This window comes from Triticum dicoccoides, chromosome 2A (genome assembly GCF_002162155.2).
Source record: "Triticum dicoccoides isolate Atlit2015 ecotype Zavitan chromosome 2A, WEW_v2.0, whole genome shotgun sequence".
Classification (NCBI taxonomy): Eukaryota; Viridiplantae; Streptophyta; class Magnoliopsida; order Poales; family Poaceae; genus Triticum; species Triticum dicoccoides.
Genome location: NC_041382.1, coordinates 302,346,215 through 302,363,841, shown reverse-complemented (window position 1 = coordinate 302,363,841; position 17,627 = coordinate 302,346,215).

The following is a 17,627-nucleotide window of genomic DNA, read 5'->3' as shown; positions in this document are numbered from 1 at the left end:
GCACCGACCAAGTATCTTTTCTTGGCTATGTTGTTACTCCACAGGGAATTGAAGTTGATAAAGCCAAGATTGAAGCTATTGAGAGTTGGCCGCAGCCCAAAACGGTCACACAAGTGAGGAGTTTCCTTGGCCTTGCTGGTTTCTATAGGCGTTTTGTGAGAGATTTCAGCACCATTGCTGCACCTCTCAACGAGCTTACAAAGAAGGATGTTCCTTTTGTTTGGGGTACCGCACAGGAAGAAGCCTTCACGGTATTGAAAGATAAGTTGACACATGCTCCTTTACTACATGTCAAAGAGCTAAGTCACGACTCAATCCTCATGGTTTATATATGCCTTTGCCTGTACCTAGTGTTCCTTGGGAGGATATATCTATGGACTTTGTTTTAGGTTTACCTCGAACAAAGAAGGGGAGGGATAGCATATTTGTTGTCGTGGATAGGTTCTCGAAAATGGCACACTTTATACCATGTCATAAAAGCGATGATGCTGTTAATGTTGCTGATTTGTTCTTTCGTGAAATTATTCGCTTACATGGTGTGCCAAATACTATTGTTTCAGATCATGATATTAAATTTCTTAGCCACTTTTGGAGATGTTTATGGGCTAAGTTGGGGACTAAGCTGCTTTTTAGTACTACTTGTCACCCCCAAACTGATGGACAAACTGAAGTAGTCAATAGAACATTGTGTACTATGCTTAGGGCTGTTTTGAAGAATAATAAGAAAATGTGGGAAGAATGCTTGCCTCATATTGAATTTGCTTATAATTTTTCATTGCATTCTACTACTAAGATGTGCCCTTTTGAAATTGTGTATGGTTTCCTACCTCGTGCACCTATTGATTTGTTGCCTCTTCCATCTTCAGAGAAGGTTAATTTTGATGCTAAAGAACGTTCTGAATTGATTTTAAAAATGCATGAGTTAACTAAGGAAAACATTGAGCGTATGAATGCTAAATATAAACTCGCTGGAGATAAGGGTAGAAAACATGTTGTGTTTGCGCCTGGAGATCTTGTTTGGTTACATTTGTGTAAAGATAGATTTCCTAATTTGCGCAAATCAAAGCTAATGCCACGTGCTGATGGTCCTTTTAAGGTGTTAGAGAAAATAAATGATAATGCATACAAACTTGAGCTACCTGTAGATTTTGGGGTTAGTCCCACTTTTAACATTGCAGATTTGAAGCCTTATTTGGGTGAGAAAGATGCGCTTCCGTCGAGGACGACTTCATTTCAAGAAGGAGAGGATGATGAGGACATCAATACCATTGTTACACCCATAGCCCCTACTGTTACATATACTGGACCAATTACTAGAGCTCGCGCATGCCAATTAAATTACCAGATACTTTTGTTTCTTGGTAATTATTCTAATGTTCATGAGATTATGATGTTGCCTAAATTGGATACATTTGTTTTGCTTACAAATGAAGGGCCTAGCTTGGAGAAGGATGAACATTGGAGCAAGAACATGCATGGAGTTGATGGCATGTGCAAGGGGATCAAGAACGGAGTTACAAGTGATGATTTCAGGACTTTGAAGCCGCCATAAGGAGTGCATGAAGCCTTGGACGAAATATACAAGATGCCACTTCATAATATTCGTCCATAGGCTATTCTAGGTGCTGCGTCACCTTATTAATGGGCCAGGCCCATGTAATTTCGAAATACTTAAGTATAGGCTATTTTTAGAGTCCGTATGTGTGGGGAAACAAGAGTTAGGGTTGGTTTCGGACCCCGCCCTCAAGGGCCACAAAATTCCCCCCTCTTCCTCCATATATACAGCCCTTAGGGCGTCGTTTAGACTTTGGGTTTTGTTTAGATTAAAAGTTCGCCATAGCTGCAACTTCGCGTACTTCATTTGTGTCCAACGACCAGACCAAGACGTCACAGAACCCCACCTTGATCAATAAAGCTTTCATCTTATATTTGCAATATCCCGATTGCAATCTCAGTTTCTTGCTTGTTCTTCGTTTGCTCGCAGGAAACAGACCCTCGTGGTCAGGTTGATCGTGCTCCGGCGTGGTCAATAACCCTCGGAAGTTGGTTTAGCGATTGCTAAGGCGCGACGTCTCGCACGTTCGTAGTCAGATCGTCAAGGTCGACTCCCACAGAAAACGATAGCCACCATCTCATCGAAACATCGTGACACCTTAGCCTCTATCAATAAAGCTCAAAAGATATAACTGAAGCACATAGAGTATTCTATCAAATTCCAAATTATGTATGCTCTCTCAAAAGGTGTGTACAGCAAGGATGATTGTGGTAGAATAACAAGAAAAGACTCAAATCATAAAAGACGCTCCAAGCAAAATATATATTATGTGGTGAATAAAAATATAGCTCCAAGTAAAGTTACCGATAGAAGTAGACGAAAGAGGGGCTGCCTTCCGGGGCATCCCTAATCTTTAGCTTTTAGGTGTCCTTAGATTATCTTGGGGGTGCCATGGGAATCCCCAAGCTTATGCTCTTGCCACTCCTTGTTCCATAATCCATCAAATCTTTACCCAAAACTTGAAAACTTCACAACACAAAACTTAAAGTAGAAAATCTCGTGAGCGCCGTTAGCGAAAGAAAACAAAAGACCACTTCAAGGTACTGTAATGAACTCATTATTTATTTAAATTGGTGTTAAAACAACTGTATTCCAACTTATCTATGGTTTATAAACTATTTTACTAGCCATAGATTCATCAAAATAAACAAACAACACACGAAAAACAGAATCTGTCAAAAACAGAACAGTCTATAGTAATCTGTACCTAGCGCAAGATATGGAACCCCATAAATTCTAAAATAAATTTCTAGACGTGAGGAATTTATCTATTAAACATCTGCAAAAACAATTAACTAAATAGCACTCTCCAAATAAAAATTACAACAGTTCTCGTGAGCGCTAAAGTTTCTGTTTTTTACAGCAAGTTCAACAAGCCTTTCCCCAAGTCTTCCCAACGGTTCTACTTGGCACAAACACTAATTAAACACAAAAAACACAACCAAAACAGAGGCTGAATAATTTATTTATTACAAAACAGGAGCAAAAATCAAGGAATAAAAATAAAATTGGGTTGCCTCCCTGTGATGCCTGAGTAATTAAGCTACAGTAAACCATTGTTAATGAGGGCAGGTCATCATGATCAAAGTTTTTGCTAAACCTCACGTGTTTCAAACTTAGTTCAAATACAAATTCAAATAACAGGTCAAATTATAGTTTCATAAAATAGTGAATTAAAAATGTTCAAGGGTTATAGATATTCACTAACTAATTAGCAAAATCATACAACATTATATAAAATATTTATTTCCCCTAAAACAATTAAAACGGTGTCCAAAACGGCCTCAATAATCCATTTTCATTTATGCACAATTCAAATGCTCATCAAACCTTTTTGTAGCGGTGCCTAAAATGGCTATGCTAATTTAGGACAAGTCTCATACTTAACTAAAAATCATTTGATTTTGTAAATAAAAATAAAACAGAAGAAAAAAGAAAAGAAAAGGAAAACGGATTTGGATAATGAAACAACTACTACTGTGCACTAGGCCCACCTAGCAAAGCTCACGGCCCAGCCCACCCCCAGCTCCTTCAACCTATCGCTACAGGAGGCGGGGGGAGGCGTGGCGGCCATCCACGGCGCCATGGCCGCGGTGGCAGCCATCCCGCGGCTCCCCCGGTGGTTAAGGCCTCGCCCTAAAGACCCCGGCGCCCCGTCGTCAACCCTAGCCCCCGCACATTTCCCCCTTGCCTCGCTCTCCTCAATTTCTTTGACGCCCGAGCGTAGCTGACGTCGCGCCGTTGTCGTACATGTGGCCACCGGCCACCGTTCGCCGTCCGGAAGGTTCTCCGCCGTCCCCTACGTCGTCTACGCAGCACCGCTCGAGCCCGTGGCCACTGCATCGAGCGGATCAAACTCTTCTTCAACCTTCATCCACTGACGCACCTCCTGTCACAGCCCTAGAATTTGTTTGTCATTAGTTGCATTAAGGCATTCATGCACCATGTTTAAAGTTCATGAAACTTGAACTAGGGATGACAAACCCTAGCACTAAATAAAATGCAATTAGGATCAAAATAAAAATATTTTCAATAAACCCAGAATGCCCTTTAGGAAAGTTCATTATTTTTGTTAAAGGTGAAACCCCCTGCCAACAATGATGCACATATTTCTAGGCCATTCTGGATTTTTGAATTAAATCCTATTGTATTTGACCTTGGGCATTTAAATACTATAAATAATTTAAATGTTCAAATAAATGTTGGAAATTGTTAAGGGTCACTGAAATAATTCAGAAAGCACCCATAATTGTTTCCAGGATTTTATAAAATGATTTGATATTTTTAAATCAAATCAAAACAAACTACAGAAAATAGAAAAACAGAATTAAATAGAAATAAGAGAGAGAGAGCAGAAGATCTACCTGGCGCCTACCTGTGCGGCCTGCTGCAGAAGCCGGCCCAACCCACCAGGGGCTCCCCTCCTGTCGTCTTCCCCGCGCCAGTAGGTAGCGCGCGCGGCCGACGGGCGCCGACACTGCCTCGGCCACCTCCTGCTTGCCGCTCTCCTTCCTCGACGCTCTGGACGCCTTCCCCGAGCGCCATGCACCTCCCTGCCTCTCTCCCTCACTCTCCCGCGCTCTCACCCCCTTCCCTGGATCTCTCCCTCTCTCACCCGAGAGTCGCCGCCGACGTCGCTCGCAACCACCGCGGCCACAGCCACTTCCTCGCTCCCTCTCTGCATACCCGAGCTCAGCCCGGACCCCAAGCCCCTCTACGTCGACCCACCGAAGCCCGGATGCCCCAAGACGATGCCGCGGCGTTTCTTCCCGACCACGGCCGCCGGATGCCGACGTCCGATTCATCCTCTCTGCCATCCCCCCGAGCACGCCGACCTGCTCTTCGAACTCACTGTGAGCTCCTACGCCTCCCCTCTCTCTTCCCTGCCTCGATTGCACCCTGTAGCCTCCTTCCCACCGGAGCCGGAGCTTGCTTGCCGCTGGCCATGTCGCCGTCGTAGCCACCGTTAGCTAGAGCTGCAACCGAGCACGCGGTCGTGCTCAGTGCAACCCCAGGAGGTCGTAACACCCCTCTTTGCCTCCTGTCGTGCTCCCTAACCCCGAAACCCAGTTCACCCGAACACCGGCGCCACCGCGAGCTCCATTCCGGCGAACCCCGGCCACCCCCGCACCTCCCGTTGGTCCCCCTAGATGCGCACGGGCCCGGGCTACCTCCTGGTGCCCTTGGCGCGTCGATCCGTCGCCTCTGGCGTAACTCCGGCGAGCCACCGCCGCTCTGGGTCGTCGCCGTCGTCCAACCGCCGGCGAATCCGACGTGGCCGGTCATTAGGGCCTAACCACCCCGCTAACCCAGGCCTAGGGCCACTGACAGGTGGGCCCTACCGTTTAATTAACCCGGCTAACAATTTAGTTAAGTTAATTAAACTCTGTTAAATCACTGTGCAGCTGACATGTGGGTCCCACAGGTCAGATTTGACCTGGACAACGCCGTTGACTTGCTGACATCACTGTGAAGTCATGCTGATGCAGTAATAGGTTTTCTGGATTTATTTTTTATTCAGGAATTTCAGAAAATGCCCTAAACTTCAATAAATCATAGAAATTCAACCGTAACTCCAAATTAAATAATTTATATATGAAAAATTATCAGAAAAATTCAAGGAATCCATCTATACCATTTTCATGCATGTTAGAACAACTTATAGCTGCTGTTTAGTACAAATCAATTAAATGGCATTTGAATAATCACATATGGAGTTTGAATTTGAATCTTGTATTCAAACCAACTTCATTTAATCTGTTACTAGTTGCATTAGCTCAAAACACATTCATATTGCCAGTCATGAGCATGCATCATATTGTGCATTGCATTGATTGTATTTCTTCTTTGTTGCCGGTATCTGTTCCCTCCCGGTAGACGATGTTCCGACGTTGTGATCGTTGACACTGATGAAGACTCAATGTTATCTTCAGAAGTGCCAGGCAAGCAAAACCCCCTTGTTCATTCCGATACAATCCTACTCTCTTGCCCTGCTCTCTTTTACTGCATTAAGACAACAACGATTCAACTGTTACTTGCTGCGGTAGCTGAACCCCTTTATCCTTTGCATGACCTGTCATTCCACAGTAAATAGATGAAACCCACTAACATGAGTAGGAGTTGTTTGAGCCCTGTTGTGCCTACTCATTCTTGCTTGTTTGTCATGCCTGCTACTGCTTAGAGTTGAGTCTGGTCTGATTCATCGGGGATGAATTAGAGGTGTGTGAACATGTCCTACTGTGTGTGAGCTAAGTGTGTGAATACGATTTGGTAAAGGTAGCGGTGAGAGGCCATGTAGGAGTACATGGTGGGTTGTCTCATTGCAGCCGTCCTCAGGAACTGAGTTCTGTGTTTGTGATCCATGATTCAGCTACTACCATGCATTGGGCCCGAAACCAATGGACCCTCTCGGCTTCTTGATCACCCTTGTCCTCTGTCCAGGAGTTGCAAGTAGTTTCTGGTGTTTGTAGTATGCTGGAGGCCGTGCGCAGCGCTGACCGTAGGGGTGGGCTGTGATGCGGTAGGCACGTGGCACGGTGTACCGGGCGCCCGTTTGGTGTCTCGGGAACCCTGTTCACATCGTTTGGGGCTGTGAGCGAAACTCCGGCCGGATCTCCTCATGGATGGAACCCGAATAGGCGATAAACCTGGACTAGAGACTTGAGTGTTTAGGCAGGCCGTGGCCGACACCCACGTTGGGCTTCCGCTTGAAGGTTGCTGAGTACATGTCGTGTAAACGGCGGTAAGTGGTGAGAGCGTGTGTGAAGAAGTACACCCCTGCAGGGTTAACATCATCTATTCGAATAGCCGTGTCCGCGGAAAAGGACTTCTGGGTTGCTTATATTAGTTCATAGACAAGTGAAAGTGGATACTCTAAAATACGCAAGATAAGCGTGAGTGCTATGGATGGCGTTCTCGTAGGGAGACGGGAGCGGATCCATAGTGGTGTATTGATATGGTGAATATGTGGACTCGTGTGCGCCACCTCAAAAGAGTTACTTGCAGTCGTAGTTCAGGATAGCCACCGAGTCAAAGCCGGCTTGCTGCAGTTAAACCCCACCATCCCCTTGTTGAAAATGATGCATATGTAGTTAGTTCTGATGTAAGTCTTGCTGGGTACATTTGTACTCACGTTTGCCTATTTTATGTTTTTGCAGAGAGACCTCAGTCTCGCTAGTAGTTCCGTATGGTCTTCGACGTTTAGCTTGTTACCTCAGCTACGATCTTGTGCCCCCGGCAGGATCTGGTAGATAGTCAGGCTTCTCAGCCCTTTTCATTTATAGATGTCTGTACTCAGACATGATAGCTTCCGCTTGTGCTTTGATTTGTATGCTCTGAATGTTGGGTCATGAGACTCATGTTTGTAATATCTCGCTCCTCAGAGCCTATTGAATAAATACTTGAGTCATAGAGTCATGTTGTGATGCCATGTTGTATTTGCACATATCGAGCATATTGTGTGTATGTTATTGAAATGCTTGGTATGTGTGGGATCTGGCTATCTAGTTGTTTATCTTTAGTAGCCTCTCTTACCGGGAAATGTCTCCTAGTGTTTCCACCGAGCCATGGTAGCTTGCTACTGCTCCAGAACACTTAGGCTGGCCGGCATGTGTCCTTCTTCGTTCCTGTGTCTGTCCCTTCGGGGAAATGTCACGCGATGAATACCGGAGTCCTGTTAGCCCGCTACAGCCCGGTTCACCGGAGTCCTGTTAGCCCAGTGCTACAGCCTGGATTCACTCGCTGATGACCGACACGTTCGATGCTGGGTCATGGATGCCTGTCCCTGTAAGTTAGTGCCACTTTGGGTTTATGACTAGCCATGTCAGCCCGGGCTCCTTATCATATGGATGCTAGCGACACTATCATATACGTGTGCCAAAAGGCGCAAACGGTCCCGGGCAAAGGTAAGGCGACACCCGTGGGAATACCGTGCGTGAGGCCACAAAGTGATATGAGGTGTTACATGCTAGATCTATGTGGCATTGAGTCGGGGTCCTGACAGCGTTGGTATCAGAGCTTGACTGCCTGTAGGATTACCAAGCCAAACTGGTCGAAGTTGAGTCTAGAAATTCTTAGTTATATAAGGGAATTGATTGTGGGATGGAACGTAAGGCTCTTTTTACTCCTTATACCTTATGCCCTTCTGATCTGAGTCATCTTATCTTTTCTACGGGGTTAAGGAACTAGGCTATCTCTTCTTTCTATCAGGATCACGTGTTACTAATCCGTAGACTTATAAGATTGTTGGATTTAAGCCTCAGTTCAGTTTATACTACCTCTGTATGTTAACTGTTGATCTCGAAACCTTGATATTGTGCTTCTGAGTGGTTATGCCACCATTTTTGTGAATGTCTCAAATCTTTTTGAGCATTTATAGCCGTTATGCTGTCCGAGTCATCCCAGGTTTCTAAATAGTCTGATGCATTTGCAAAATCCTTTCCCTCTGGTTTCGATGTTCCTTTATGCCAGCTCAATCACACTAATTGTTGAGTTGAGGTATTCTATTGCCTTGACATTTATGTTGGAGTTACTATTATGACCCTAGGTGTCTCAGGGGATCATATAGTAGTCTAGCCATGTTTTGTGTCCTAGTGTGATGATTCTGGCCTTTATTCTCGAAAGCATTCCGTGATGCTACTTAGTAGTAGGTATTCTACTCCTGGGTTTTGAACCCGAGATTCACTCCACTTACTTCATGTTGATAGTGTTTGCTAGTTCCTTTAGGATATTAGTAACCTTTGCGATAATCCTCGAGGTTCATGATACATCCTTTTTCCAATTACCATGAACCATTCTTGGCAGGAGTTTTTCTGAACCAAAAGATGACAACAAGAGTGCTCTCGATGAGTTCTCCATGCTATGTTGTGACTCTGCCAGCTCAACCTTTCTGCATGGGTTATCCGGAAGAATTATGTTGAACTTGGTTCGACATACTAATCTATGCATCCACAACTCAAAAAGTTATATGTTCCTTTGAGTTGTCCCTCTTTAGTTGTCTACTGACCTTCGTCTATCAATTGATAGTCAAGAGTATGCGTGCGTTCGTTTATCGATGCCTACTACTCTTCTGGTCCGTCAAGCCATTCTATCGCGGAATGACTAGGAGAAACAAACTCCAGTACCTCTTCCATATCTAGGATTGGGTCGAAACAATTGTACTCCGCAGATCAAAATGCCAATCCAGCTTTTGCTCTGTTCTACCTTGGAGTATTACCATCTTTTATATCGGGATTGTTATAAGAATTGCACACCATCCTATGAACTCTTGGTACAGTGATACTTCTTGCCATCATTGTTCATTCCTCGGTTCCTGTGTTATTGTAACCAGAATGCCGACAAGTGAATCGTGGCGTGTGAAATCAATACTGCTAGCAACTCTGTTGCTTGGTAGTTAAATGGACGATAACCTCATTCTTAGCGTGTTGATTATTGAATCGTCACCCTAAGACTGATTGTGCTACCTAGTCCTTGTTCTCGGTGCACTCCTCGATCGATGAGTTAGGATTATTTCAAATCTTCGCTCTATTGATCATATCGTCTTGCCTCAAAAAGCAAGATTGTTCTAGAGCTTAGTAACATACCGGTGGTTCGTGATTTTCTGAATATTTTCTCGGAAGTATTACCAGGTTGTCCCCTGACTGCTATGTTGAGCTCGTGATCAAGTCGGTTTCTTGTGAACCACCCTTTCTCCAAGAATCTGTGTTGGATATCCCGGAGCTAGTTGGTTAAGCTAGACAACAACTTGGAGAATTGGAAGATAAAAGCTTGCCTAACTTAGTTCGTTCCAAAGGGATATTCTTGTGTAGTGTGTGTTGAAGAAAGATGATATCTTCATCGATTGGTCCCTGTGATCAGTTGCTGGACCTATTGTCTTATCAATCCTTTGATTTGAGTGTGGGCTATCGTCAAATCAAACCAGAACCAACGATGCTCGTAATGTTGTCTTATTCGTGGTTGATCCCTCGAGCATACACCATTACATCTTTGGTCTGACCAATGCTATCACCGTGTTCACTTAACTATGGAATTCCTTTTAAAAGGAAACCTAGATGAATTGTTGTTGAGCCCATTGACAACATCCTTATCTCCTTCATGATTTTGTTGAACATTAAGCTAGTGTTGGAAACTTTTGAAAGCATTTGTTCATGCTAGCTCATGAAGCATATGTTTGGATGAAGGTAGTGACTTCCTTTAATTCATGTGCATCTGATGCAAGTTGCCGCCGTGGATTCGAGAAAGTCAATGTTGCTTTATTTGGAATCATTCCAAATCAGTCATGCACACGTGCGAAGAATTCTGTAGTTTGAAGACTTGCAACCTTCAATCTATATGTATCCCTAGCACACCAAGCCACTGATTGATTTGTTCAAGGAGAAGGAGTTCCTTCATAAGAGCTAATCCGGACTTATGTAAGGACTTCGATACCCTCGTTGATAGTTCCCCCTCCTGAACTCGGTAGTGTTTTATTATAAGACTACTTTCTGGTCATGCTTGTCTTGGACAACGTGTTCACATGTTTGTAGCAGAACCAGCTCATGTTTTGGAGCTTACTATCGTAGTTCATTTCCCGAGAATCTCGCAACATTATCTCGTCGAATTGTGTTGCAAACTTTCATTTATCTTTCTAGACTTGATGAGTCTGGAATATTCTGACACCAACCAGATCTGAATCTCAGGCAGATGTGATGGTTGGAACATTTTCCAAGAACTATAATATTGGTCTCGCGATAACCGGTAAAGTGGATGTCATGGCCAACACACCCCGCCGGAAGACCTGTTATTATAATATCTTGATTGAGGAAGTTGGCCACCTCCCCATAAGGATTTCGTAGGGTTTTACTCCAATAAGCTACTCCTTATGGATTTTTGTGTTCCCGAAGTCCGACCTTTTTACTTGATGTTTTAGATATCAAACCATATCTATGAATGGGTTACACTAGCACGTCAAGGAGAACATTAGAAGCCGAGTGCTAAATGTCTCTCGGTCGATCATGCAGATTTTGGTTCCTTGGCCTCGCTAAGGTGAAATCTAAGAAAGTGTTATCCTCCTTTGCATCTGCATCGTCCATCGCTATTCATCATGGTAGTATGTTGTGTTGTCAGCACCCTTGACAGGGATGTTGGTAAAATCTTGATGATTATGGAAATGCTCAAGTTCTTGAGAGCACGCACAAGCGCTAGGTGTTATCATCGACACTAACTGGAGTGCTCTCAGTTTCCTCGGCAATGCTATAACCATTCCAATAGTGGAATAACTCTCTATTGTTGAGCCTCTCCCCAGTTACCAGAATCATTCCCAGCATTTGCATTTTGTTCCCAGCTTGCACCGCCAATGTGCCATTCTACCATGGGTCTCATCCATTTCCGATGATAAACAAAATCATCTATGACGTTGTCTTCAACAAGGTAATCCACATCATCCAAGTCCGAGTATGCCATTCTACCGACCCCCTCCAAACGATCGCTCGAGAATTGCCTTAGGCTGGTATAAAGAGTTTCAATGATCTCTGAATCAAAGGTAATTCTTTTTGCCATTTAAGGGGATGATTCTACGAGTCACCTTCCCTAAGGTGCATCATTATGGTATCATGGCAACTCAACTCCTCGCAACGTTGGCAATCGTTTACCACCTTCTTAGGTGTGGAATTGTTGTCTACCTAGTGAACCTTCGTCATCTGCTTCATTCCATTCCTCTAGATGTGTGCTTCGTCTCTCAGCTCGAGAGATGTTGCTATGTCTCATTCCGTGGATTAATTCCGAGTTGTTCGACCTTCGGGAAGAACAATTATTTTAGGGTCTTTCCTTTCCTCTCGTTGTCATGTTAGTTGGAGTTCTTGGAGCAAGACATCAAGATAATGATGGTGATCGAATCAACGCTTTGATAAAGTGCACCCTGGATCGTGAAGATTGTGCTAGTTTGCGTTCCCCCTTCACCTTACCCTACGCTTGAATCTCGGGACGAGATTTTTTGTTTAGTGGGGGTGAGTTGTCACAGCCCTAGAATTTGTTTGTCATTAGTTGCATTAAGGCATTCATGCATCATGTTTAAAGTTCATGAAACTTGAACTGGGGATGACAAACCCTAGCACTAAATAAAATGCAATTAGGATCAAAATAAAAATATTTTCAATAAACCCAGAATGCCCTTTAGGAAAGTTCATTATTTTTGTTAAAGGTGAAAACCCCTGCCAACAATGATGCACATATTTCTAGGCCATTCTGGATTTTCGAATTAAATCCTATTGTATTTGACCTTGGGCATTTAAATACTATAAATAATTTAAATGTTCAAATAAATGTTGGAAATTGTTAAGGGTCACTGAAATAATTCAGAAAGCACCCATAATTGTTTCCAGGATTTTATAAAATGATTTGATATTTTTAAATCAAATCAAAACAAACTACAGAAAATAGAAAAACAGAATTAAATAGAAATAAGAGAGAGAGAGCAGAAGATCTACCTGGCGCCTACCTGTGCGGCCTGCTGCAGAAGCCGGCCCAGCCCACCAGGGGCTCCCCTCCTGTCGTCTTCCCCGCGCCAGTAGGCAGCGCGCGTGGCCGACGGGCGCCGACGCTGCCTCGGCCACCTCCTGCTTGCCGCTCTCCTTCCTCGACGCTCAGGACGCCTTCCCCGAGCGCCACGCACCTCCCTGCCTCTCTCCCTCACTCTCCCGCGCTCTCACCCCCTTCCCTGGATCTCTCCCTCTCTCACCCGAGAGTCGCCGCCGACGTCGCTCGCAACCACCGCGGCCACAACCACTTCCTCGCTCCCTCTCTGCGTACCCGAGCTCAGCCCGGACCCCAAGCCCCTCTACGTCGACCCACCGAAGCCCGGATGCCCCAAGACGATGCCGCGGCGTTTCTTCCCGACCACGGCCGCCGGATGCCGCCGCCCGATTCATCCTCTCCGCCATCCCCCCGAGCACGCCGACCTGCTCTTCGAACTCACTGTGAGCTCCTACGCCTCCCCTCTCTCTTCCCCGCCTCGATTGCCCCCTGTAGCCTCGATCCCACCGGAGCCGGAGCTTGCTTGCCGCCGGCCATGTCGCCGCCGTAGCCACCGTTAGCTAGAGCTGCAACCGAGCACGCGGTCGTGCTCAGTGCAACCCCAGGAGGTCGTAACACCCCTCTTTGCCTCCTGTTGTGCTCCCTAACCCTGAAACCCAGTTCACCCAAACGCCGGCGCCGCCGCGAGCTCCATTCCGGCGAACCCCGGCCACCCCCGCACCTCCCGTTGGTCCCCCTAGATGCGCACGAGCACGGGCTACCTCCTGGTGCCCTTGGCGCGTCGATCCGTCGCCTCTGGCGTAACTCCGGCGAGCCACCGCCGCTCTGGGTCGTCGCCGTCGTCCAACCGCCGGCGAATCCGACGTGGCCGGTCATTAGGGCCTAACCACCCCGCTAACCCAGGCCTAGGGCCACTGACAGGTCGGCCCTACCGTTTAATTAACCCGGCTAACAATTTAGTTAAGTTAATTAAACTCTGTTAAATCACTGTGCAGCTGACATGTGGGTCCCACAGGTCAGATTTGACCTGGACAACGCCGTTGACTTGCTGACGTCACTATGAAGTCCTGCTGACGCAGTAATAGGTTTTCTGGATTTATTTTTTGTTCAGGAATTTCAGAAAATGCCCTAAACTTCAATAAATCATAGAAATTCAACCGTAACTCCAAATTAAATAATTTATATATGAAAAATTATCAGAAAAATTCAAGGAATCCATCTGTACCATTTTCGTGCATGTTAGAACAACTTATAGCTGCTGTTTAGCACAAATCAATTAAATGGCATTTGAATAATCACATATGGAGTTTGAATTTGAATCTTGTATTCAAACCAACTTCATTTAATCTGTTGCTAGTTGCATTAGCTCAAAACACATTCATATTGCCATGTCATGAGCATGCATCATATTGTGCATTGCATTGATTGTATTTCTTCTTTGTTGCCGGTATCTGTTCCCTCCCGGTAGACGATGTTCCGACGTTGTGATCCTTGACACTGATGAAGACTCAATGTTATCTTCAGAAGTGCCAGGCAAGCAAAACCCCCTTGTTCATTCCGATACAATCCTACTCTCTCGCCATGCTCTCTTTTACTGCATTAAGACAACAACGATTCAACTGTTACTTGCTACGGTAGCTGAACCCCTTTATCCTTTGCATGACCTGTCATTCCACAGTAAATAGATGAAACCCACTAACATGAGTAGGAGTTGTTTGAGCCCTGTTGTGCCTACTCATTCTTGCTTGTTTGTCATGCCTGCTACTGCTTAGAGTTGAGTCAGGTCTGATTCATCGGGGATGAATCAGAGGTGTGTGAACATGTCCTACTGTGTGTGAGCTAAGTGTGTGAATACGATTTGGTAAAGGTAGCGGTGAGAGGCCATGTAGGAGTACATGGTGGGTTTCTCGTTGCAGCCGTCCTCAGGAACTGAGTTCTGTGTTTGTGATCCATGATTCAGCTACTACCATGCATTGGGCCCGAAACCAATGGACCCTCTCGGCTTCTTGATCACCCTTGTCCTCTGTCCAGGAGTTGCAAGTAGTTTCTGGTGTTTGTAGTATGCTGGAGGCCGTGTGCAGCGCTAACCGTAGGCGTGGGCTGTGATGCGGTAGGCACGTGGCACGGTGTACCGGGCGCCCGTTTGGTGTCTCGGGAACCCTGTTCACATCGTTTGGGGCTGTGAGCGAAACTCCGGCCGGATCTCCTCATGGATGGAACCCGAATAGGCGATAAACCTGGACTAGAGACTTGAGTGTTTAGGCAGGCCGTGGCCGACACCCACGTTGGGCTTCTGCTTGAAGGTTGCCGAGTACATGTCGTGTAAACGGCGGTAAGTGGTGAGAGCGTGTGTGAAGAAGTACACCCCTGCAGGGTTAACATCATCTATTCGAATAGCCGTGTCCGCGGAAAAGGACTTCTGGGTTGCTTATATCAGTTCATAGACAAGTGAAAGTGGATACTCTAAAATACGCAAGATAAGCGTGAGTGCTATGGATGGCGTTCTCATAGGGAGACGGGAGCGGATCCATAGTGGTGTATTGATATGGTGAATATGTGGACTCGTGTGCGCCACCTCAAAAGAGTTACTTGCAGTCGTAGTTCAGGATAGCCACCGAGTCAAAGCTGGCTTGCTGCAGTTAAACCCCACCATCCCCTTGTTGAAAATGATGCATATGTAGTTAGTTCTGATGTAAGTCTTGCTGGGTACATTTGTACTCACGTTTGCCTATTTTATGTTTTTGCAGAGAGACCTCAGTCTCGCTAGTAGTTCCGTATGGTCTTCGACGTTTAGCTTGTTACCTCAGCTACGATCTTGTGCCCCCGGCAGGATCTGGTAGATAGTCAGGCTTCTCAGCCCTTTTCATTTATAGATGTCTGTACTCAGACATGATAGCTTCCGCTTGTGCTTTGATTTGTATGCTCTGAATGTTGGGTCATGAGACTCATGTTTGTAATATCTCGCTCCTCAGAGCCTATTGAATAAATACTTGAGTCATAGAGTCATGTTGTGATGCCATGTTGTATTTGCACATATCAAGCATATTGTGTGTATGTTATTGAAATGCTTGGTATGTGCGGGATCTGGCTATCTAGTTGTTTATCTTTAGTAGCCTCTCTTATCGGGAAATGTCTCCTAGTGTTTCCACCGAGCCATGGTAGCTTGCTACTGCTCCGGAACACTTAGGCTGGCCGGCATGTGTCCTTCTTCGTTTCTGTGTCTGTCCCTTCGGGGAAATGTCACGCGATGAATACCGGAGTCCTGTTAGCCCGCTACAGCCCGGTTCACCGGAGTCCTGTTAGCCCAGTGCTACAGCCTGGATTCACTCGCTGATGACCGACACGTTCGATGCTGGGTCATGGATGCCTGTCCCTGTAAGTTAGTGCCACTTTGGGTTTACGACTAGCCATGTCAGCCCGGGCTCCTTATCATATGGATGCTAGCGACACTATCATATACGTGTGCCAAAAGGCGCAAACGGTCCCGGGCAAAGGTAAGGCGACACCCGTGGGAATACCATGCGTGAGGCCGCAAAGTGATATGAGGTGTTACATGCTAGATCGATGTGGCATTGAGTCGGGGTCCTGACACCTCCATCGACCCCCGTCGGCTTCACTGCATCCCGCGCCTCCCCGAGCCTCTCCCCGTCAACGATGTGATATGGCGTGCTTTTCCCCTCTACCTCCCCCTCGATCTGCATCCTCTAGCCGCCGTGCTCGTCGTTGTCGTCCCGTGCTAGAAGTCGCCATGGCCGGCGCTCCACTCAAGTTGCCGCTGCCTTTCTCCCTCACGCACACGTCCGTCCCAGGTCGCGCCCCGGCCTCCCGCTGCCGCACTCGGCCGCGCCCTTCACCAGTGCCCGCGCCCGAGCCTATAGCCGCTGCTGCCCACACTCCCCTGGCCGCACGTCGTGCTGCCTTGCCCCGCTCCTGCGACTGGTCGCCCGCGCCTCCCCGGTCGCCGGCGCGCTCCCTATCCGCACCTACAGCGCCCGCTTTCCCCGGCGTTGCCGGCGCACCGGCCGGGCCTTGGTCACGCCCGCGTGCCGACCGCTGCTTGCTAGCTGCTGTTGTTCTTGCCGCTACTGCTGGCTAGTGTGTACTGCTGATGCTACTGCTGCTGCCGCCGCTATGTTATGTTTTCGTTGCTGCTGCCTGCGGCTGTGCCGCTGCCTGTTTCTGCTGCTTCTCCCGCTTGTCGTCGTTGCTGCTATCGCTGCTCGCTGCTCTGCTGCTAGTGCCACCTACCGCGGGCTGCTGCTGCTAGTGGCCATGGCCAAGGCCATGGCCGAGTGTGTTGTGTGGTGTGTGCGCATGTGTATCCTGTGTGTGTGGCCGGGCCTTTCCAAATTGTTTATACTGCTAATTAGATTTGGTAGGGTTAGTTTATATGCTAATTAGCCTAAGGTGTCCGGACAGGTGGTCTCACACACCAAATAACCCCTTAGTAAAAAGGCTAGTCAATGACATGTGGGCCCTTGTTAGTTTAATCCTTAGTTAACCAATGTTCCTATTACATGTGGGCCACCAACCCTCTTTTGACCAGTCAAATTGACTGGGTCAACCCCATTGCTATACACATTGTCTAGCAGAGCCCCATGTGACAAAAGATTTTTTTTATTTAAATTTTTGAATTAAATAATTTCAATAATTCTAAGAAACTTTGAAAATTAATATAAAATAAACCGTAACTCGGATGGAAATACTTTGTACATGAAAGTTGCTTAGAACGATGAGACGAATCCGGATACGCAGCCCGTTCGTCCGCCACGCATCCCTAGCATAGTGAACACGCAATTTTCCCCCTCCGATTCATCTGTCCAAAAACGCAAAACACTGGGAATACTTTCCCGGTTGTTTCCCCCCTTCACCGGTATCACCTCATACCGCGTTAGGGCACGCCTAACATCACGCTTTGCTTTGTCATGCATCATTATGCATCTGTTTGCATTGCATTCACTGTTTCTTCCCCCTCTTCTCTCGCTAGACACCGAGACCGACGCCGCTGCTACCTAGTACGACTACGGTGTTGACGACCCCTCTCTCTTGCCAGGGCAACCAGGCA